Raw genomic sequence first — 22,827 nt, 5'->3', positions numbered from 1 at the left:
AAAAGGAGTAGCCAAGTAGGTAAGAGCAAAACCAGCAGAATATGTCGTGACAGAGCCAGGTGAAGAAGAAGTTTAGGAAGGGAGTTGTGTGCAATGAAGTGTCAAATGATGCTTAGAAGTTAGTCACATGAAGACAGGGAATACCCATTGGATTGGGCAAGATGGAAGACGCTGATGAGCTTGGCAAGAGTAGCTTCAGTGGGGTGGTGGAGACAAAATCCTGATCAAACAAGGTTAAAGAGAGAAGGGGAGATGAAGAATTGGAGACAGCAGAGTTTACCCTTTTAATGAGTTTGTCTAAAAAGAGAAAAAAAATGGGGCAGTTGTTGGAGGGGGACATGGGGTTAAGGGAGGTCCATATTTTGTTAAGATGGAAGAAATTATAGTATATTTATATGTTAATTGGAATAATCCAGGAAGAGGGAGAAATCCTTGATATAAGAGGCAGGTGAGATCATTTGAAATGCAAAATCCTTGAGTAGATAGGAGGGGATGGGGTCTACAGCATATGTCATGAGGCTGGCTTAGATAGGAGCAGGAATGATTTATATATGTTAATAGGTAGGAAGGCAATGTACACAGGAACAGAAACAAGCAAGCTTCTGTTTTGTTGATGAGAAGAATTAGTTATTCTTATCTGATCTAATCTGCAGGTACTCAAGGCTTTGTAGGGGAGTTCAAATGAGTTGCCAGGGAGATAAATGGTATGAAGGGGCTACAGATGAAATGATATGGAAATCAGAAGAAAGGGACAGATGTTGCTTCCAAGAGGGGACTAAGAAAATAGATTTTTAATTTCTCAAGTTTAAAAAATTTCACTTCGATTCAAAGGTCTTTATATTGAGCATATCTGCAGTAGTAGTTACTGATTTCTTTCCTCCGCCTTCCCCACATAGATATGTACACATGTGCAAACCTTACTACAGTCACACCCAAATTGCCTTTCTGCTCCAGAGGTGGGCACCTGACCCTGCCTGGGCCAATTATAATACCCCATACTCTGGGCCTTTGAGATTGAACCAGGAAAGAGCATATGACCTAAGGCAGGCCAATCAGCATCTTTCACTGTGGTCATTTCAAATAGAACTGAGGCAGGGATCTGTTTCTCTCTCTTTACCCAAGAATGCAATTCTCAGTCAGCCTCTGGCTGTGCTCTCTACATCATGGAGGAAGCCCATCTTAGTGGAAGTGAATGAGGTCAGCACATTGATAGAAGCAGAAATGAGACATGAAACCAAAGTCCTGTTATAATTTTCGTGCTGCCAGAAACCCATCATATGGTTGAAGCCCATCTTCTTACCTTCTATGTTTTATAGGAGCCAATTACTTCCTGTCTTTTTACTGAAACTAATTCAAGTTGAGTCTCTGTTGTTTGAAACTTAAAAAATCTCAAAAACCTATCCCCTAGCACGTGTAGGGACAGTCACCCCTCCTGTTCCTGTGACAGTCATTACCCCTCTTCTGGCTTTCTTTCCCATGAGCCTTTACCCATTCCCAGTGTTGTTATCAACACAATGAAATGCCCTGTTCAACTTCGACTTGTTAAAGAGAGTTGGACCATGGAGAAAAGGTAATTCCCGTCCCTGATCTCATATTTGGGTGTGAATTTCAACATGCCTCTTAGATTTTAAGGACTTTTTGCTTTTACAACCTCTCCCTGGCTCTAGTACATGAGCCAGTAGCTATTTGTACAGAAGAAATAAACTCTCTGGGTAGCGCTTACTCCCGGTCTTCTTTCTACGGAAGTTTCCTTTCATTAGACATACTGAGATAGGAGCCTCTGCAGAGAATGCTTTGAAACTGTGACGGTCACTATTCTTCCTGAGGTACCTATTGGGATAACCCAATCTGACCTTTCTTTTAGGCTCTCTTTTGGCTGCTCATAGCATCTGACATTTGGGTTTGGATTAGGAAATTCTGTCTGAAAGCCACCACTCACGAGGAGGCTGTGGTCTAGAGAAAACAATGACCCCAACATTCAACCTCGGGCAAGTGTCAGAGGGATAAGTGACAGCTCGCGTGCTTGATTCTCTCCTCACGTTCAGTTCTGGAAGGGGAGCTTGGGAGCCAGCAGTGCAAACTGGTCTGGGAAAGCAGACATTCCTTAACTTGGTCTAAGTGTGTGTGGGTTTGTTTCTCTAGGACAGGGGTTGGCGTGGGTTCTACAGTCACACCCAGGGTCCTTTCAGAGGAGCTCCAAGAAACTAAGCTCCCTGGGACACAGGGAGGTACTGGACAGCTCGTTCCCTTGGTTCTGATATTAAGCTCTCATTTCTCTGTAGCCTAACATATACAAGAAAGAAGTTCCTCTTCTTCCCAATCCAATCCTTGTGGTTGGGAAAATCAGAGTAACTTTTTGATAAAACAGGAAAGCCTGTGCCCCTTTTTGAAGGGGAGTATGGCTAGAATGTCTGAAGAGTTGCTAGCTGTTGAAGGGTTACCGTAGAGCAGCCCAGATCATCTTCTAAAATTCAGTCAACGGATCCTGGTCTCCTTTCGTCTGAATCTAACCTGGTCCAATTCTGATCTTTTGCCACTGTCTGTTCTATTTTGTACATCCATGAAAATCTGTATTTTTGTATCGTTCTTAATATGCTGGGCTGTTTTCTAGCACAGTGTGCATTTGTTTTGGAAATCAGTTCCTGATTCTCCTCCTGTCCAGTCTCCCATAAACTTTATAGGGCCAACTTCTGGTCCCCTTTCATTATGCTACTAATGCTTCACCTCCACCCAGAATGCCTCCTGTACTGCCTCAGCCTGGGTCACGTGCTCGCTCTAGGTTCCCATGTAACCTCACCCTGATTTATTATGATCATCTACTTAATGGGGTTGTCTCCTGGTGTTTCAGTTTAGGCTTGATAAGGAGAAAGTAAGGAAAACTGGATTTGCTCTGGACTGTGTATGTCCCATGTGCCTGGACACAAGAAATGTTCTGATGTCAGTCATTGAGTGAATATTTTTCTGGGGACTCAGCATCAGTTTACATCCCTGTGATGGAAGCCGAGATTCCCGTTCCCATTGCCAGTCGTCCTGGGAGCAGGTGGCTCCTGAAGTGAGTGTTGCTCTGAACCTAGAGGAAAGCGTCTCCCTTGTGTGAGCCTTGGGTGCAAGTAGGGGACACAGTTTGGACAAATTTCAATGAAATGGACTTAACTAGAGAAATTCTGGGGGCAGAGCACTCCACCTCAGGTCCCATTGATAGAGGCTAAGAGAGAGGCTGAGAGCCAGCCCAGGCCTGGCCAGGGGCGGTCAAAGCAGGAACTGTCGGTTACCCTATTATTATAATTCCCTGCTACTGTCCTTGAGCTTTCAGTGAAATCTAATCAACAACTATGTTTGCTTCTCTGACCTACCGTGTGGAGTTAGACAGGAGGGCATGGCATATGCTTGAGATGAAGCAGGTGAGGAAAGAGCAGTGGCATCTCCCAAGGCCAGGGTGGGGACAACAGCAGCGCCAGCCCTGGTAGCCTGGAACCTGTGCCTGGGGATGCAGCTGTTTCTCACAGGTCACCAGTAGCAACCAAAAGGCAAGAGCAAATAAATGAGAACGTTCTGTTCTTTCTCATATATATAGGAGGCAGCTTGGAAATTCTAGTTTCTGGGAATAAAGTTGTTAGGAGTCCGTGCCACCATAATTTGAGTTATAATATTCTGACTTAAATTTATTGATTTAAACCCATGGTTCTCAGTGGAGGGTGATTTTGTCCACCAGGGGACATCTGGCCACGTCTAGACACATGTTGGGATGGGTGAGTACTATTGGCATCTAGTGGGTAGAGACCAGAGATGCTGCTAGACATCCTATAATGCACAGGCCAGCCCCTCGATGAAGAATGATCCAGTCTCAATGTCAGTAGTGCTGACTTAAATAGTGCCTGACTTAAGAGAAATAGAACAAAGAAAGCATTTGGGTTAAAGTCATTTTATTATTTACTTTTTAAAAGTTGAAATATAGTTGATACAATATTATATTAGTTTCAGGTATACAACATAGTGATTCAATATTTTTATAGATTATACTCCATTTAAAGTTATTATAAATGAATGGTTACATTTCCCTGTGCTGCACAATATATCCTTGTTGCTTATTTATTTTACACGTAGTAGTTTGTGTCTCTCAGTCCCCTCCCCCTCTCTTGTCCCTCCCCCCTCCCCTCTCCCCACTGGGAACCACTAGTCTGTTCTCTGTATCTGTGAATCTGTTTCTGTTTTGTTATATTCATTTGTCTGTCTTTTTACTTTCCACGTATAAGTGATGACATAGAGTATTTGTCTTTGTCTGACTTATTTCACTCCTGTTGATCTGTTCAGTATTATGACTGGTTAAGGCCCCCCCTACAGCCCCTCATCCCCGGCGGGAGAGTCCGCTTTCTCAGGGAGTTCGGCTTCCTGATGGCCGAGCTGAATTTAGAACCTGCCAAGCGCAGATTCAACCTTGTTTACATTCTCGCTGGCAGCTCATGAAGAAGCGGCTGTGTGCTCCAGCCATTATCTGAACCAAAAATAACACAAGAAAATGATTAATTTCATCTAAAAATAGTCAGGCGCTAGCTCCGTCAGCCATGATAATCAGACTCTGAACTGACTGTACTGCAGCGCTGGGGTGGAACCTGAGAACCAAAGTGAGGCACTAATCCGAGCCCATAGCCATCATCCGCTGTTTCTTTTCTTTCTTCTCTTTCTTCTGTCTTTTCCTACCTTGCCCGTATTTTTCTCCTTCTCCTCTTCCCCCCCATTTCTTCCTTGTTCTGCATGATTCTTTCCCCCTCTTTCCTCCTTATCCGCCTTCTTTAAACACCCTCCACCCCCTTTTCATGGCCACTAGTGTCACCACCACCTCAGTCTACAATGGATGCATTCAATTGTTTAGAGCACAGTTTCTGACAGCAGGACCTGTGTCTGTCCACTTGTGGCACATGATATAACGGTAAGTGGTGTATGGATGAGTGTAAGTTGTGAAGAATCCATCGTTTCAATGTTTTAATTTCTTTTTTTAAGAAAAAAACTTAGTACACTTAGCCCATTATTTCATGGATGTTAGTGTTTAAGATGGGACCAAAGTTAGGTATTTAAGCTAAAAAAGAGTATCTCAATTGAAAGAGAAAGTTAAACGTATATATGTATAACCAAATCACTTTGCTGTATACCTGAAAGTAACACAATATTGTAAATCAACTATACTTTAAAAAAAAAAAGGAAAAAACAAGAGAAAGTTAAGTAAATACTGCCTTATATTAGGATGAACTCTATGAAACTGTTAATTGGCCATTTTTGACTTACAAAAATGTCAATTTCATATGATTTCGCCTAATAGAATAAAACCCAGGTTCTTCAGTGTATGCAAAGTCCCTTACCGTCTGGCCCCAGTTTATCTTTCAATTTTGAGTTTCCAATTTTGCCCTAGATGAGCCTTCTGCTCTAATTAGGTCAGCAAATATTTACCAAGGACCAACTGCAAACTCGGCACTGGGCTAGGTCTTAGCAGTGCAAGGATGATGTGAAATCAACAGTTCCCATCGTGAAGGAGCTTACCATCAACAAGAGGAGACAGATACATGGTTTTAGGAAAAACATAAGTATTAATATGTGGCTTTCAACTGGTATTGCCCACTTAGAGACATTGGGAAAAATGTGTGGAGATTTTTGGTTGTCACGATGACTGGGGAGTATATTTAGGATATTTAGGGAGTGGGGGTCAGACATGCGAGTTTTCCTACAGTGCATGAGGTAGTCCTACTGGATTGCTCAGCGACGAACAGACTCATCCCAAATGTCAATAGCAACCCCACGAGAGACACTGATGGGAACTACAGGGTCCACAAAGGAACAAGGAGAAGGGGCATCTCGCCAAATCTGGGAGTTCAGAGAAGCGTTCTCGGAGGAGTTGGAGGCATCGTGCTGAGTCTGGAAGGAGGAAGATCTGGTTTGTGAATCCAAGTGCGAAAGGCCTTCCAGGCAGAGGGAAAATGCAAATTACTTCGGGAGATTTAGCTCCTGTTTGTTCCTCACCTGGCTTGTACTGTGTCCTGCATTCGGACGTATCCATTCTCTAGGAGCTTTTATCTCCGTCTTCAGAAACTGTTCCCATCCTTCAGTAAGTAGCCCCTATCCTGTTTTCTTATAAAGTCCCCTTATTGAGTCAATTGAGGGCAATTTCTTTCTAGGCCTTTTTGACCCCGCCAATGCTTCTTGCCTTTGCCCCTTTCTTCCCTCCCCTTCTTGGTTGTGAACTTTGTGAAAGGAAGAGATGTTTTATGCTCCTTTTTTCTTGAACTTGGCAAGCAACAATTAATAAATATTAAATTTGTCTTGTAATATATCGGCAAATGCATTCTGTTTCTTTCTTAAAGATAAAAACATATTTATCAAATTCGTTCCTCAGAATGGCCCAGTGAAACCGTTTTGCAGGTACTTTAATTCTATTGTGTAGGTCAATAATTCTCAACTGGGGACAATTTTGCCCCCCGGGGAACATTTGAAAATGTCTGGAGACATCTGTGATCATCATGATTGGGGAAGGGGTGCTACTGGCCTCTAGCGTGTAGAAGCCAGGAATGCTCCTAAATACGTTACAATGCACAGGACAGCTTCCCACAAAAAGACTTATTTGGTCTGAAGTATCAGTAGTGCTGAGGTTGAGGGACTCTGGTATTGATTAAGAAATGCGACTAACTTCCTGAAGGCTGTGCAGCAGATTGGTGACAGATCTACCAGACTTTAGGACATGAGTACCGTGAAGGAGTGGAAGACGAATAAACGAGGAGCCCGGCGACCAAGCTCACAGTTTGACCGACTTACTAGAAGGTCCCTGACTCACATCTCATAGTCCTGCTTTGTCTTCCATTGCCTCCTTCTTGCCTCAGTTGTATCTCTAGTCGCCATGCTGTTTTGGTTTTTTAAAATTTTTTTAACATCTTTATTGGAGTATAATTGCTTTACAATGGTGTGTTAGTTTCTGCTGTATAACAAAGTGAATCAGTTATACATATACTTATGTTCCCATATCTCTTCCCTCTTGCGTCTCCCTCCCTCCCACCCTCCCTATCCCACCCCTCTAGGTGGTCACAAAGCCCTGAGCTGATCTCCCTGTGCTATGTGTCTGCTTCCCACTAGCTATCTATTTTACATTTGGTAGTGTATATATGTCCATGCTACTCTCTCACTTCGTCCCAGCTTACCCTTCCCCCTCCCTGTGTCCTCAAGCCCATTCTCTACGTCTGCGTCTTTATTCCTGTCCTGCCCCTAGGTTCCTGTGTCTTTATTCCTGTCCTGCCCCTAGGTTCATCAGAACCTTTATATATATATATATACACATACATATATATACACACACACACACACACAATGGAATATTACTCAGCCATAAAAAGAAATGAAATTGAGTTATTTGTAGTGAGGTGGATGGACCTAGAGTCTGTCATACAGAGTGAAGTCAGAAAGAGAAAAACAAAGACCGTATGCTAACACATATATGTGGAAGCCATGCTGTTTTTATTTTCTCTGTGACATTGGGCATATTCTTTAACCTTTGAACCCTCAGAATCTTTATTCATAAACCTAATAAAATCTCCATCATGGAATCGGTAAGAGATTAAATGTGATAGTGTACATGGAAGTGTGCAAGTGATATTTATTATGTACCTACTGTGTGCTGGGTACAATCCTAAGCACTTTGTAGGTATTAAGTCATTTACTCCTCCCAATAACCCTGTAGAGTAGGAACTATTATTAGTTCCATTATATAGATAAGGTAACTGAGACTCAGGGAGGGTAAGTAACTTATTGTAGCATCACAGCACATCCAGTGGTGTAGCTGGGATTGGAACCCCGGATCCACGTGCTGAGTCACTATATACACCACACACTTCATATTTTTGTCCGGGCACCATATTCTCCTGCCTCTTCCCACTGGCCACTTCTGCCCTCTGCTATTAAATGCTTGCATGCTGCTATGCGGGGGAGGGTGCCTGGCTCACAGCCCACATTTCTGTTCTGCCCACCTTAAGCCTAAAGTGGGTCTCCAATTGCCAGGTTCTATCTACTTGTTCCCTACATCAGTAAGACCCAAGCTGTAACCAGTTCTAACAACCTAAAAGGTCACCAAGGAAAAGTCACCGGCTCAGACCCACTCAGCTCGCCACAGCAGGTTTTAGAGTATATTAAGCTTCTAGCTAGGACTACCGTAACAAAGTTCCACAGACTGGGTGGCTTACAACAACAGACATTTTGTCTCACAGTTCTGGAGGCTAGAAGTCTAAAATCAAGGCATGATCAGGGCCACGCTCCCACTGAAACCTGTAAGGGAATCCGTCCTCAACTCCTCCTGGCTTCTGGTGACTCCCAGCTTCGGCACCCCGTGGCTGGCAGCTGTATCACTCCAGCTCTGCGCCTGTCATCACATGGCATTCTGTGTGTGTTTGTGTGGGCGGGCGGGCTTGCCTCTTTTTGTAAGGACACCATTCACATTGGATTAGGGCCCAGCCTATTCTGGTATGGCCTCACCTCATCTTGACAAATTACATTTGCAATGACCCCATTTCCAAGTAAGGTCACCTTCTGAGATATTAGGGCTTAAGACTTCAACATATCCTTTGCTCTCAGTGGGGGACACAATTCAAACCCATAACATAGGATAAACTTCTTTCTCTCTCTGTCATCCCAGAGGATGGCTCTGCTCACGACTTGGCCACCTGTGAGCTTCCCTCTGCCTCCCACAGTCTCTCTGAGGCAGGTAGTATGTTTGTACCTTCTTAATCTTCAAGGAAATGAGGTATCGCGTGTCCTTGTCAGAATACCTGCCATTTCGTGTGTTAGTTGATCCAAATAAATGAGCTCTTGAAGAAATACCATCTGGCCCTGCTGAGTTACTTTCTCAAGTGGCCCCCGTCACTGCCTCCCATCAGGGGCATCCGTCTCTACTGATGCCATGGTTACCAGAGCTCGTGGGTAGAGCCCAACCTGTTGCCCACTCAGATCCAGTTCTGTGCGTCGTAGGCTTGAGAGGTACCCCCAGGAGACTATGATCCAACCTTCCTCAAATAAAATGTTGTTCAGTGTCTCTAAAAGTGATGTTACAAAGATCAGTCCTCACTCTTCCTTTCCCTTGTCTTCTTTAATAAAAATGTGGGTTTAATAGTAAAACAAAGAGTTTATTACAATAACTTTCATGGAAATTAAAACAGAAAAATGTTCACCCCAGGTCTACCAGAGAACTGTTAGAAACTTCATTTCCCAATTTTAGTTAAAGGCATGCATATTTTTATATCAACTACAACATATATAAAATGTTCTGTTCTATTTTTTCTACTTTAATATTTATTTTTAAATGGAAAATTTTACATGGCAACATGGTCATTCTAATGACTGCAAGATATATCCATTGGGTTAGTTTACCCAATGGATATATCATTTAATTTAATTAATCAAAACATTTTATCAGGCATATAAAGTTTGGGATTTTTTTTTTTTATTAAATAGCAAACTGTAAATATGCTGCAATGAATTTCCTTGTACAGGGTTTTTTTTTTTTTTTTTCCTTTTTTTTTATTTGAATCTGTGCCTTGGTGCAAGTTGCCAGGGAAATTCCTTGGTCAAAGGCATGACTATATTGACTCAATTTATTTTACTGATTTGATCTCTGAAATTATTTTTTCAATATATTTGTGTTCCTTTTCCCCTATAATCCTACAAGCACTGGGCTTTATAATTTTAAATTTTCTCTAAAATTATTTTAGGGGGTTAAAATTGATACCTTAATATAGTCTTAATTTGCATACCTTCAGTTAGCAGTGAGAACAAACACCTTTAAAATGCATCTTACTGTCTCTTACTCCTGATGCATGTAAGAGACACTGGTTGATGCTTCTGTCCAGGTGACCTCTAGCAATGAATCCTTTCTAGCAATCCACACCAGCACCAAAGAGAACAAGCATCATCTCCTCCTCCTCTTTCTGCCCTTCTAGCAAGCTGTTTGGGACCTCAAGTAGCTGTGAGGCAGTGGAGTTGTCTATGTACTTTAGCTCTGCTCCTTCTGTAACCCAGACTTTCATGGCCCAAAGGGACAGGAAAAGTGCAATGCTTATCATCTAGCATATGCTACCTTTGGGAGTGGTAAGGTATTCACTCAAGTTCCTTCTGCTGCACTGACTATAGGATGCTGTTAGAAAAGCAGATAGGAGTTTGGGTGAATTGGGAAACTGACACCATAGTATTAAGTCACAAACCAAAATACACTAGCATGGAAAAGCAAACCTGTGGTCTCAGTTAACTGTATTCTAAATACAAACCTATAGTAAAGTTTTGCTGGGAAGGAGAACGGGGACAGAGAAGAGAAGGAAGACGTGAAGGAAGAATGAAGGCATACGTCGGACTCTTGGATATACAAGGGTCAGCAGACATTTCTGCAAAGGGCCAGATTGTAAATATTTTAGGCTTTTGGCCACACAGTCTGTCACAGCTACTCAGCTCTGCCATTGTAGCAACGAAGCTGCCGCAGACAATTCTTAAAAGAGGGTGTGGCCTGTTCTAACCTTATTTATGGACACCGAGATTTGTATTTCATCTGATTTTTTTGTGTGGCAATATATTAGTTTTCCTTTGATTTTTTTGACTTTCACCATATGCAAATGGAAAAACCACTCTTGGCTCACACATCATACAAACACAGGCAGTGGATTGCACTGGGCCCATGGGGTGGAGAGGCTGATCTCTGGGCTGTAGTATCAGAGAAGAGACCATGGTGTTGTGAAGTAGTTTTCAAACTTCTTTTAGCAGGAGACCTATTTAAAATTCCTACGTATAGGGCTTCCCTGGTGGCGCAGTGGTTGAGAGTCCGCCTGCCGATGCAGGGGACACGGGTTCGTGCCCCGGTCCGGGAAGATCCCACGTGCCGCAGAGCGGCTGGGCCCGTGAGCCATGGCCGCTGAGCCTGCGCGTCTGGATCCTGTGCTCCGCAGCGGGAGAAGCCACAGCAGTAAGAGGCCCGCGTACCACACACACACAAAAAAATCCTACGTATGTAGTAAATGAAAGCATCCCTGCTCTGGTAAAGAAAAGTTGGGCCTGGAGGCTGCTTCTCTTCCTTCCTCTTTCTCTGCTCCCTCCCACACCTAAGGCAACCTCTGGATCACCTATGGTTACAGAAATCAGGCTGATTTAGAAATCCTGAGACCAGATTTTAGTCATTCTTCTCCTACTCTGAGTACGTGCAAGTGATTAATCCACTTAGTGGATGGAGGACGGGTTTCTGAGCTCACTGGGTTCAGTTTCCTTTTTCTTAAAAATCAAGTCAGAGTTGAAGAGGGAACAGTGGAAGGACCTCTGAGGTCTCTTCCAGCTTCAGTTGATTCTAGGTTGTATACTCTCCAATACTGCAAAGGTCCTCATTGAATTTGATGAATATAGATCGTGGACTTAGCTTCACTCAATTAATTGTTTTTGTTTCTCAAACTCTTGCTCCTAGGTTGATTAGACAGAATTGGAAATCATACAGGAGGAAACGGTGGGTGTGGTCATGAGGATGTATTGATCGTGAATTATCTAAATTTGTTTCCTGTTCCACTAATTGAAAAACATGGAGTGCTCTTCAATGGAAAGACCAGTTCTTTGAAATTTGGAACAATGCATTTTCTTCATTGCCAAGAAGACCCCGAGCACAGTAGGTATTTTAAAAACTGTTTCTGATGCTGTTAGTAATGATGGCGACCCTTCTGACTACTTGCTGGTTCTGCTACAACCACACTAGCTTACTTTCTTTTTTCAAATACGCCGAGCTCATTTCTGCCTCAGGGCTTTTGCTTTTCCTCTGTCTGGAAAAGCAGACCCCTATGTCTTTACAACGGCGACTGTTTATCTTCATCTAGGTCTCAGTTTTCACAGCAGCTCCTCGGAAAGGTCTTCCCTAGACATCCTGCATAAACAGGATTACCTCCTTTCCCTATCACTGTCCTGTGTGGTAGCCAGCATTCAATGAACCTAACCTCTGGGTGATACACCCACGTTGTTGACCCATCTCGCACTGAGCTAGGGTTTGTCTGTGTGACTGATTGCATATGTCAAAATTGATGGTATATCACGTCTAGGGTTAGGTTATAAAAGACCATGGCTTCCATCTTGGGTATGTGCTCTCTCTTTGGGATCATTTGCTCTGGGGAAAGCCAGCTGTCATGTTTTGAGGACATTAATGCATCCTATGGAGTGGTATACGTGGAGAGGAACTGAAGAGCGACCAGTGAGGAAGTAAGACCTACCACCAACCATGTGCATGAGCTTAGAACAGGTTCCTCCCCCAGCTGAGTTTTCCGATGAGGCTGCAGCCCCAGCTGACTGATTGACTCTAATTTCACGAGAGAGTCTGTGAGCCAGAACCATTTAACTAAGCTGTTCCCAGATTCCTGACCTGCAGAAACTATGAGCTAACATTTGTTGTCTTAAGCTAAGTTTTGGGGTAATTTGTTACACAACAATAGCTAACTAACACACTGTGATTTACTTTCTTTGTAATGCTTTTCATTATCTTATACTGCCTGATTAACTGAGTGGAGGAGACGGAATTACAAACAAGTAATTTATAACATGCTCTAAGTTCGATGAAAGACTTATGGTTGAGGTAAGTGTAGGCGAGTAGTTCTCAAAGTGTGATCCCTGGCCCAGCAGCATCAGTATCACTGGGAATGTAATAGAATGAAAATTCTTGGGTCCCACATAAGACCTACTAAACCAGTAACTCTGGGCATGGGGACCAGAAAATTGCATTTTTACAAGTCTTCCGGGTTATTCTGAAACACACTAACATTTGAGAGCTACCGGGGTAGCATTATGGGAGCATGAAGGAGGGCAGCTATGCTGGCCTCAGACCCAGGATAAAAAGCAAGGACACCAGGAAGACATCCTGGAGGAGGCGGCACTTGAAACAGTATGCAAAGATGATTTAAGCCCTCAAGATGTGTGCAATAGCAATAGCAATCACATCATAAAAGTAAAGAGCAGAGGAATTTTTTTTTTGAAAAGTTTATAAAAGTGACTCTATTCCTCGGTACACTGGGAAGTGTTTGTAGCAGAGTTGACAACTGTGCAGGAGTTTTCCAAGAGAAGGAAGTGCAAAGAGAATCCCAGGCAGAGGGACCTATGTGAGAGAAGGCCCGGAGCAAAGGGGCCTGCTGTGATTACATCAAAGGGTCATTAGCTGCAGGTCATGGCAATGGATGAAGCTGAACATGTAGGTTGGAAACAAATTGCTCCAAACTAGGCAAAGGATCCGGGGTGTGGACAAAGCGAGATGAACACAGAATTGCCTGAATTTACAGCCAGATGGTGGGATGGCATGCATCTCTGAAGAGGCAGGGATGCCCCTGTACCAGGAGGCTGTCAAGGTGAAAGGGGGGAAAGGTGGCTGTTCTCTTCCCCTTCAGTGACTGCACTGCCTTGGGCACTGGCTGCCTTGTCTGGGGAGATGACAGCCTCCCCCCAGTCCTCCAGGAGCAGCTGGCAGGTTTGATCGCAAGGGGTGAGTTGTTCTTGGGACCAAGCAATACAACGACACTCCTTTCACTGCACCCAGGAGGTAAATCTTGTTTCTCCACCAAGACTGCCTGTGCCCTTCTGTCTCTCCCAGGTGCTCCTTCCCCAAAAGGAAACCCTACCTGCCCCTGCCTCCTAGCCTTTAACCAGCTTAGGAGGAAGTGCTTTCCCATGTAGCTTGCCTTTTAGGGTCAGAGGGGCAGAATGGACTGCTCATAGCATGACTTATACGGCATGTCCTTTTGTGAAGAGCCACAGGGACCATGCCGTGCCCAGAACAAAGAGGTGTGAATATTCAAGCACTGTCTTTGCAGCCTGGGATGGCTTAAAGCTGGTCTGTTCCAGAGGGATTTGTTCTTCACATGCAGGCCCACGTGATTGTGGTCACTATTCATTCCTGTAGATACTTTGTGTTCCAGGAGCTAAGCCACACACTTCCTCTAAACACTAACGGAAAGAATAACAGACCGAGTGACAATTAATGAATGGATGAATGAATGAATGTTGTGATAAAAAGAATGTGGACTTCGGATACATAGTTCTAATGTCCACATAGCAACTGTGTAAGAGATAAATCCAGCCAGCCAGCCACCTGTCCACCCATCCATCCATCTATCCATCCATCCAACAAACATTAATGTCCACCCTTTCAACGAAAATTACGTGTTTTAAGTACTCAGCTTTCTGAGACAAATAAGACAAAACTCCTCGGCCCCCAAAAGCTCTGAGTCTCAAAGGGACAGGCATCTGTGAACTACCCATAACAAAGCATGATAAATTCTTTGCTTGAGGGGTGAGCAAAATGCTGAGAGAGCACAGAGCAAGGGGACAGTGCAGTAAAGCAATGTGATTCTCAGGAGAAGAAAACCTGCGTTCACAGGTGCAGATGCATGCCCTGTTCTGGAGCTTCTTCAGATCTGAGCAGTCTGTGGCTTACTTTCATAGGAGAACAATAGCCTTCCTTATCCCACTTGCTTTGTCTTGTCTCTGCAAAGCCCAACAGCCTATGTGAAACAGCCTGAAGGTTGCATTCTTTACCAAAAAAAAAAAAAAAAAGAATAGGCAGCCAGCAAACAAGGAATCTGTGCCTCAGACCGGTCGTCTCTGGGCAAGTCACGTGATAAATGTGTTCCAGGGGTGCACCCGGACGGACCTGGACATTTACAATAAAACGTAAGAGGTGTGGGGATCCTTCTTTGCTGGTGTGCCGACTCATGGTATGAACTTGGAGGACAAGAAAGGCTGACTCTCTGATTCCACTATCAACACTATGCCTTTTCCTAACATTTTGATATACTCTCATATCTCACATCTGCATGTAAGCTGCCAGCAGTCCTTTCCCTTTCACTGTGGCTGAGATGACTGGTCAGAGGTGAGTCTGGAAAGAAAAAGGTATTTTTATTCCACTCAGTTAACATTTGTGGAGAGCCCTCTACGTGATGAAGCTTTGGAGATGTCAAGATGAGGAAAATACTCAATGTGGGTTCTCAGGAATTCTTGGTCTGGTGGGGAAATGGCAGGAAACAGTCACACTGCAGGATGGAAAAGGGCAAGCTAGAGGTGACACAGCATCATTTCACGCTGGCTGGTGGGGCTGGCCTACTGAAGAGTGGAGTGACCCAGATGCCTGCAGGTGTTGGCACCTCTCTAGAATTTTGCTGAGGTTGAGCCTAAACTGGGAGCCCGAGCTAATTGCAGTATTTTGTATGATCCTGGTGTTTTTCTAGAGGAGTGATTTCAGGACTTTTTCATGCTTTATTCAAAGAAGTGCATCTCTCAAGAATAATCCTGAAAATGACATCATGATGGATAGAAACAACTGAAGATTAGTTTGTTGGAAATTTCGACTAATGAGGTTAAGATTCAGCAGATGTCAGACATCAACATAGAAGAATTTCAAAAGAAATATCTGAGAATCAGTTTTATTAATTTAAAAAGCATTTTCTCTCCAGTGGAATTTAAAATGACCATGAGCAAACTGAGAGAGAATTACACTAGGGCGATTCTGGAGAGCTGTTGAAAGGCTGTGAGTCCCTCTCTAAGAAGGGGATTAGGGGTGTCTACCCCTCATTTCAAGCTAAGTGAGAGAGGGCTTCCGTGAGACCATGCAGAAAGCTTGATGTGTGTCCCTAGGAGTTGTGGATAAGTTGTGAGTTGATGACTGACTCCCTCCAGAGAACTCCAGCATGAAAGCGGAGTGACTTCACCTTCCTGTACACAGCTGATGTGTCAGGGGCAAAAGATACATGAGTGTCCTCTGGATCAGATGTGGGCACAGGGGAGAAAGAGCTGGTCTCAAGCTCCCATGGGACAACCTGGTTTTGTGTGTGTGTGTGTGTGTGTGTGTGTGTGTGTGCATCATGTGTGGAGTAGGAACAGGTATAGAATTCTATCCATGGGCTTGGATTAATCTGTGTCCTGTGTACCTGAGGTGGCAGTAGACAGGCTCAGTTACGGCATTAGGTGCATTTTGGAGATGACCTTCTGAAAAGTATAGAGTTTGCAGGGTTTGTCTTTTGGACCCAGCGGGAACAAAGCTATTTTGCAACAGTACCAGCTAAGTAAGGACTTTCTTACCCCCCTCACCTCTCTTTCCTCTTCCACCTTCATCTGAAAGGGAAGCAGGATCAAAAATAACAAGTAGCCAGTAGAGAAGGGGACCAATGAGAGAGTGAGAAGTGAGCCTTTCTGGGACAGGTTACCTGCGGACCACAGACTCTAGATATTGGGGTGAACCGGGTGGAAGGGGAGTCTTATCCTTGAATGGAAGCAAGGCTTTTGATTAATGTATTTGACTGGATATTTTAATTTCTCAATGGAGATTATACATTTGAGACTTATGGTAATTATCAGACCACGGGATGACCTGAAATTTCACCCAGTGGCTGAAGAACGCTTATTATCCCCACTGAGTAGGTTTAAGAGAGCAGTTGGGGACAAAAGCAAGAAAACGAATTTTATGACTAAACCCTATGTGTTCTGCGTGTTAAGTGTTCTCATTACACATGTGTCCTCATCCATTAAAAGAGGACCCATAAGAGAGGAAGTAAAGTTGCCCTGGGAACACCCACTAGAACGCCCATGTGCAATGAGCAGTGGGTGGGAATCCATCTGGACTAAATTAGCTGCAGTGTGGGTTTGGGCATCGGAGCAGGAAGTGATTTGAGAGCAGCCACATGAGACAGCTGTCTGGAGGAGGAACTCTTTAGGTTCCCAGTTTCTCTCGACTCCATTAAAAGCCAGAGCAGGTCTTTCTTGCCTGAAGGGATTTCTCTGACAAGAGGAGATTCATAATTCATACCACCAGCTCTCATCAGGCTTGTCACGCATGCTGTTGGACACAAATTCCCTGTCTCTTTCGGAGTCTTTGTGACACAACGTACAGAAACAGGGGGTGCTATCCCTACGGCAGCAGTTCTCAAATTTTAGGGTTCATCAAAATCATCTGGGGATCTTGTTGAAGAGTCCACCTGGGGAAATCTGATGTTCCCCCCGATCAAATTCTGTTTTAGAAAAGCCTCGGGTGAGGGCTTGGAATCTGTATTCATAACAAAGCCCAGAGTTTTCTGAACCACGTGTCCTGGTGATCATACTTTGAAGAACACTGTTCTGGAGTTTAGATTCTGAAATAATGACATGGGCCACATCCCACCAGACCCGGCAGAACTTCTGTGTACATAAGGCATTTGTACCGTTCACTCTTCTACTTGTCTCGTTGGTCATTGCCTCCCTTTATCCTCCTAATACTTTGTGAGATGGGTCTTAACATTCTTCCCATTGTGCAGATGAGGAAAACGAGGCACCATAAGGTTAAGAACTTCTTAAGTCTCTTTCAAAAGGCTTCTTTTGAGTCCTACCCCTTGGTGTCTCAGAGGATGGAGTGGCCCTGAAAGTCATTCCAGGAAGAGAAGTGGGGCTGGGGACAAGCTTCATTCAAGGCCGTGCACACTCCACAGTCAGGAAGTTAACTACCCCAAAGCAAGTAAAAAGTGGCTCTATCCAGCAGAAAGCTTAGCGTCACATCTCAGCACATCTGGAATCAGATGAAAAGTGGGGATTATGGCAATGATTTGTAGGCTCTGCAAATATTGAAATGCCTTCTCAAGGGAGAGGAAATCAGGTTCAATAATAGTGTGCATTATTATTATTATAGCTAACTTTTATATAGAGCAGTGACCTGCAAAGTTTTCTTAAAGGGCCAGATCATAAATATTTTAGGCTTTGTGGACCATATGGTCTCTGTTCCAGCCACTCACCACTGCCATCATAATGTGAAGACAGCCATAGTTAATACATAAAGAAATGGATGTGGCTGTGTTCCAATAAAACTTTATTTACAAAAGCAGTTTGCCATAGTTTACTGTCCATGTTTCAGAGCATTACAGTTTACAGCACACTTTCCAATCTCTAACCCAGTTGGATCTAGAGGAATAGGATTCCTAGGGAAGTGTTCAATAAATGACTCACTTGAGGTCACCAGCAACCCGACGACACACTTGCAAATCACGCCCAAATGTGATGCTTCCAGGGCTAGTCCTCCTTCAACTGCAATCCCAGCTACCACCAGAGACAGGGTATTGCAAAGAATTTGAAAATGGTTTCCTGCATATGGTAGCCATCATGACAGATACCAGATGGCTTTACTGTACAGAATCTTTAATAGTCCAGAAAGCCTAATTTTCCTTCTTTGCTAGAAATTTAGAATTTACTATAGTAAACAGTTATACTACTGTGAGTACTTTTAAGGCAGGGCCTGGAATCCTATTTTCTCACGTGTGTGTCTTCAGAACCAGAAACAGAGATCTCAAACTGGAAATCCTACAGGGCCCAGCTAGTTCACAGTAATGAATGACATAATGGAATGGTAGGGATGTGGCAAACTTGGGATCACATGGCCCATTTCCAAGAGGCAGCAGCTACCCAAGTCGATACAAACGCTGACCTGCAGAAATGCTGGCCCAGTGCTGCCGAGTACTGATTTTTCCAAGAGATGCTAGAAATCTAGGTTTGAATGTACAATATTCTGATTTTAAATATGGGCAATTTGCTTCTGATTGTAACAAAACGACGGTGCAGATTAACTAAGCAGCACACCCAGACAAAGGCTGAGGGTCATATTCTACTTGGAAATCACCAGTTTCTGACCTCTGATCTTGTACGTAGTAGGTGCGCCACAAATGACCAGAGGAATCGCATTTCCGTTTATATGTGGCCGTACGGAGTTCAGTGATTGTCTATAATGTGGTTCAGTGCTCCTGCTGTTAAGTAAAATCTAGCTCCTAGGAGCTCCAGCAATCTCTCCCCCTCACCTCTCTTTTTCATTAGAAAGCTATTGACAAATGTTTTCTCAATCAATTACTGTAATCAGTCAGCTGCAACGTTTACAGGTCAGGAGAACACATCAACAACTGCCAGGAGGCCAGACAATCATGATTCCCATTTGTCAAATATGTCATCTCTCCCTATCACTATGCAACGCCATCCACAAGTGCAGAACCTCACAAATACTTGGCTGCCGCAAGGCCCATGAAGGGAACAGCCATGAGAAACGACGCCATGATGGACATGGACCCAGCTGAAAATCCCATGGTTTCTCAGCCCCATAATAGAATAATTAAAACAGGCACTGGGATATTAGAGGAGCACCTGAGCTGTCTTGGACACAAAAGAGTAATATCCAGTATAGGAGGCATTTATCTTTTACAACCCTCCTAAGTTCACTGCTCTCTAAACACCTACCAGGCTGTTGTGAGCTGATTCCCTCCATTTCATGGACCACCGACAGTAAAGGGGAGAACAGGAGAACGGAGGTCTGCTTTTTATCTATTTCAGTCCGTATTCCTCGTTGAGTGACAGAATTTTCAGGGAAACCATATGGTGATTATTAAACATTTATATAATGCCATCTGTATACTCAGGGCCTCATGAATCATAAATGCGACAAGAGCCCTTCTCAGCAAGCTGAGGATTTCTGTAAAAAATAAGCAGAGAAAATAGAAGGGAGGCAAGTGTGCCAGTTGTGTAAAAGCAAGAAGTGACTCGGACTCCTGAGAAAATCTGAAAACACCAGCAGCGGATCGGCTTGGGGATCAGCGGGGCCAGGGAAGCTGTGCTGGAAAACTTCTAGTGACAACAACAATAACAATAATAGCAACTCTTATTTTGGGGGCACTTATTAGGGGATGGATAAAAAGTTCAGTGCTTTATAGCCACAGTTTTACTTAATGCTGACTACCACCATAAAAAGTTGGGATTACCACTTTATTTTATAGCATTTTGAGCATCTCTGAGCTCAGAAAGGTTATATGACTTTCCCAACCCCAAGACCTGGTAAGTGGTGGAGAAGGAATTTGAGTCCAGGTCTGTGGGATCTTAGTTTCCAGTGTCTTGAGGGTCCTGAAGACTCAGTATGCTTCTTAATTCCCTTTACCACTTGCTGGCTTGGATGCTATATGAATGAAATAGATATAAGGAAAGACTCTTGCTTCGATGTCCTCTCCTCCCTGAAGCTTGTGATATTCATTTTTTCCCTTTAATGTCAGGTTATTGTCTAGCAGAATTTCTAGCATGAAAATGTTGGTAATAATAATAATTATAAAAATAATAATGGCAACTACTTTTCACTGAGTACTTACTTTGTGCCTGGAATTGTGGTGAGTTCTTTGCATATGTTACCTTGTCTAATCTTCCTGACAGTACCGTGTAGTAGGGATAATTATCTCCAAATTATACCTGGGAAAATTGGGAGTCAGTGAGAATAAATAACTTGCGAAAGGGTTTGAATTTAGTTTGCTGCACTCTAAACATTGGCCTGTAATTGGCAGTGAAAGAAGGGGATTTAGGAGTCAAATAGGCCAATGCCTTCAACATAAAAATCCCAGAGAGGGCAAGGACTTAGCGCAAGGTCACAGGGCAGGAAGGGGTAGAGGTCAAACTAACTAGGAGTCAACTGATTCCTCTCCAAGTGCTTTTTATCACTACCGTGCATCATTTTTCTTACCTGCTTCTGTTCTTTTATTTTTTGAGAACACTAAGCAAAGCCCAAAAGCAACTGTGTCATTTGTAGATATAAACCAAAAGCACAAGGAACCCAGAATAATACTTATGTCAAGATTTTGGAAACCACCTGATTAAAAATAGTTGATCTAGACATTAAAAAAACCACACCAGGTTACCTCTACAGCTGAGCTGATGCAGGCGCTTCTGACAGTGGTCACTGAGATGGGAAAATGAATGATTGGACAGAAAGGAACAGTAACTATTGATTAAGTGGTAGCAGAGAGACACAGACCTAGGTCTGGTTCACTCAGTGCATTTTTGCAAGGAAGAAAGCCATCAGTCCTGGAGATTTCTCCACCCAATATGGGGATCTCTAATTTATTACATACATACATTAGGCTGGATTTTTAGAGCAATATGATTTTTTATTTATAGGGGAATTTAAATATGGCATTTTTCAAAGTGTAAACTTCAGATCTAGTCTATCAGCTAGAGTCATAAATCATGGCTGTTTCATTTCCAAATCATTTAGGGAGACTGAAAGCTTAAAGTATTTAATTTATCCAAACCACATGGGGTAGTTTATCATTGTGCATGATATACCATTTTTTTTTTTAAATTTCGATGCTGACTAGTAAAATTTTGAACAAATCATGCTGAGTTTTGGGGTGTATGAAGGCAGTGCAAATCTTCTCAATCTCTAAGGAGTAGGTAACATGGGAATCCCGATGAAACATTTGCAGAAATGGAAGTTTATATAATACTATGATATCTCCCTGATGTGACAGGGTAGCTCATATTAGAACCCGTTCTTCATGGAATAAGTTGAATGTTTTTGTCAGAGGGTAAAATGTAGTGGTTTGATTGAAATGGATGACATGATTGAATAAGATGGATGCAAAATGGGCTAGTCCCTTCTTGGTCAGAAAAGACATATTTTTTCCCTCACTTACAAGTCTTTCCCTACAGCACCTGCCTTGAAAATTATCTTGCATTAACAAGAAAGTGTCTTGGATTCCTTGATGAGTAAGTCTTTTTTTAAATGACTCAGAATCTCACTCAGCCTCAAGTCCAAGACTGGAGGAGTTGGGTTACTTATCTCTTTTTAAGCTTAGGGGATAGGTATTTATTAGGATAACAAAGACTTAATATGCTAACAACACCCAAATCTGGGATTTAAGCCCAGATCTGTTTTGGCTCCCAAGCTCCGAAGGTGAAGCAATCCCAGTGGCACTCAGTACTTTATCTGTTAGAGGACAACAGACAGCTCCAGGCGGGAGTAAGCTGATGTGAATGTAGTTTTCTCCTTAGCTTAAAATGGGTTAGTTTGTCTCCTGAGTGTGACTCTGTATCCACCCATTGTTTTTACTTTTGCATTGCAGCTTTCATTTGTATCTGCACTCCCATATTCATGGCGACATTATTCACAGTGAGATATGAAAACAAAACCAAGTGTCCATGACAGACGGGTAGATAAAACATAATATATATTACGTACAATGGAATATTATTCCGCTTTAAAGTCGGAGGAAATCCTCCATTTGTAACAACATGGACGAAATGGGAGGACATTATGCTCAGTGAAATCAGTCAGTCACCGAAGGACAAATACCTCCTGATTCCACTTATATGAGATTACATGTAGTAGTCAAACTCATAGAAGCCGAGAATACAGTGGTGGTTGCCAGGGACTAGGGGACCATGGAGATGGAAAGTTGTTATTCAATGAGCATAAAGCGTCAGTCATGCTGATGGACAAGATCTAGAACTCTGCTGTACAACGCCGTGCCTGTGGTTAACATACGGTATTGTGTGCTTTAAAATCTGTTGAGAGTAGATCTCGTACTTGTTACCACGAAACAAGAACAACAACCATAACAAGGGGACATAAAGAAACTGGGAGGTGTTGGACATGCCTATGACCTTGACTGTGGTGATGGTATGAGTGTTTGCATATATCCAGACTCATCACATTGTACACAATCATTATGTGCAGTTTTTATTATGTGGAGAATCAATTATTCTTCCACAAAGCTGTTTAAAAGAGAAGCAATTCTAGAATTCCTGCAATAAACTTAGTGTTGTGTTAGGTGATGGCCATTCCATCCTAGACTTGCATGTGTTAAAATCCAAATTTGGTGTGGACAGTACCTGAAGTTACTCCCCGGGCTCATACTGTAACTCGAGGCAACTCTAAAGCCTTTACATGCAAACATCTTCTATCTATTTTCATCGCTTTTGAAATTGAGGAAGTCAGGAGACAGATCTGAGCCTCAATTTCCTCAGCTGCAGAATGGAGATAATAATAAC

At 43.1% G+C, this 22,827-nt stretch overlaps 1 long non-coding RNA gene across 1 annotated transcript in view; it reads left to right on the top strand.

Annotated features, from left to right (window-relative positions):
* The window catches only part of LOC109549455 (uncharacterized), a 55,228-nt gene that overhangs the window by 4,433 nt on the left and 27,968 nt on the right, over window positions 1-22,827 (top strand). The window contains exon 2 of the long non-coding RNA XR_002175744.3: window positions 11,462-11,656. This is a non-coding gene — a long non-coding RNA (uncharacterized lncRNA). The remainder of the gene's footprint in view (window positions 1-11,461; window positions 11,657-22,827) is intronic.

This window comes from Tursiops truncatus, chromosome 17 (genome assembly GCF_011762595.2).
Source record: "Tursiops truncatus isolate mTurTru1 chromosome 17, mTurTru1.mat.Y, whole genome shotgun sequence".
Classification (NCBI taxonomy): Eukaryota; Metazoa; Chordata; class Mammalia; order Artiodactyla; family Delphinidae; genus Tursiops; species Tursiops truncatus.
The sequence above is the reverse complement of the archived record's forward strand: the minus strand, read 5'-3'. Positions and strand labels throughout refer to the sequence as shown.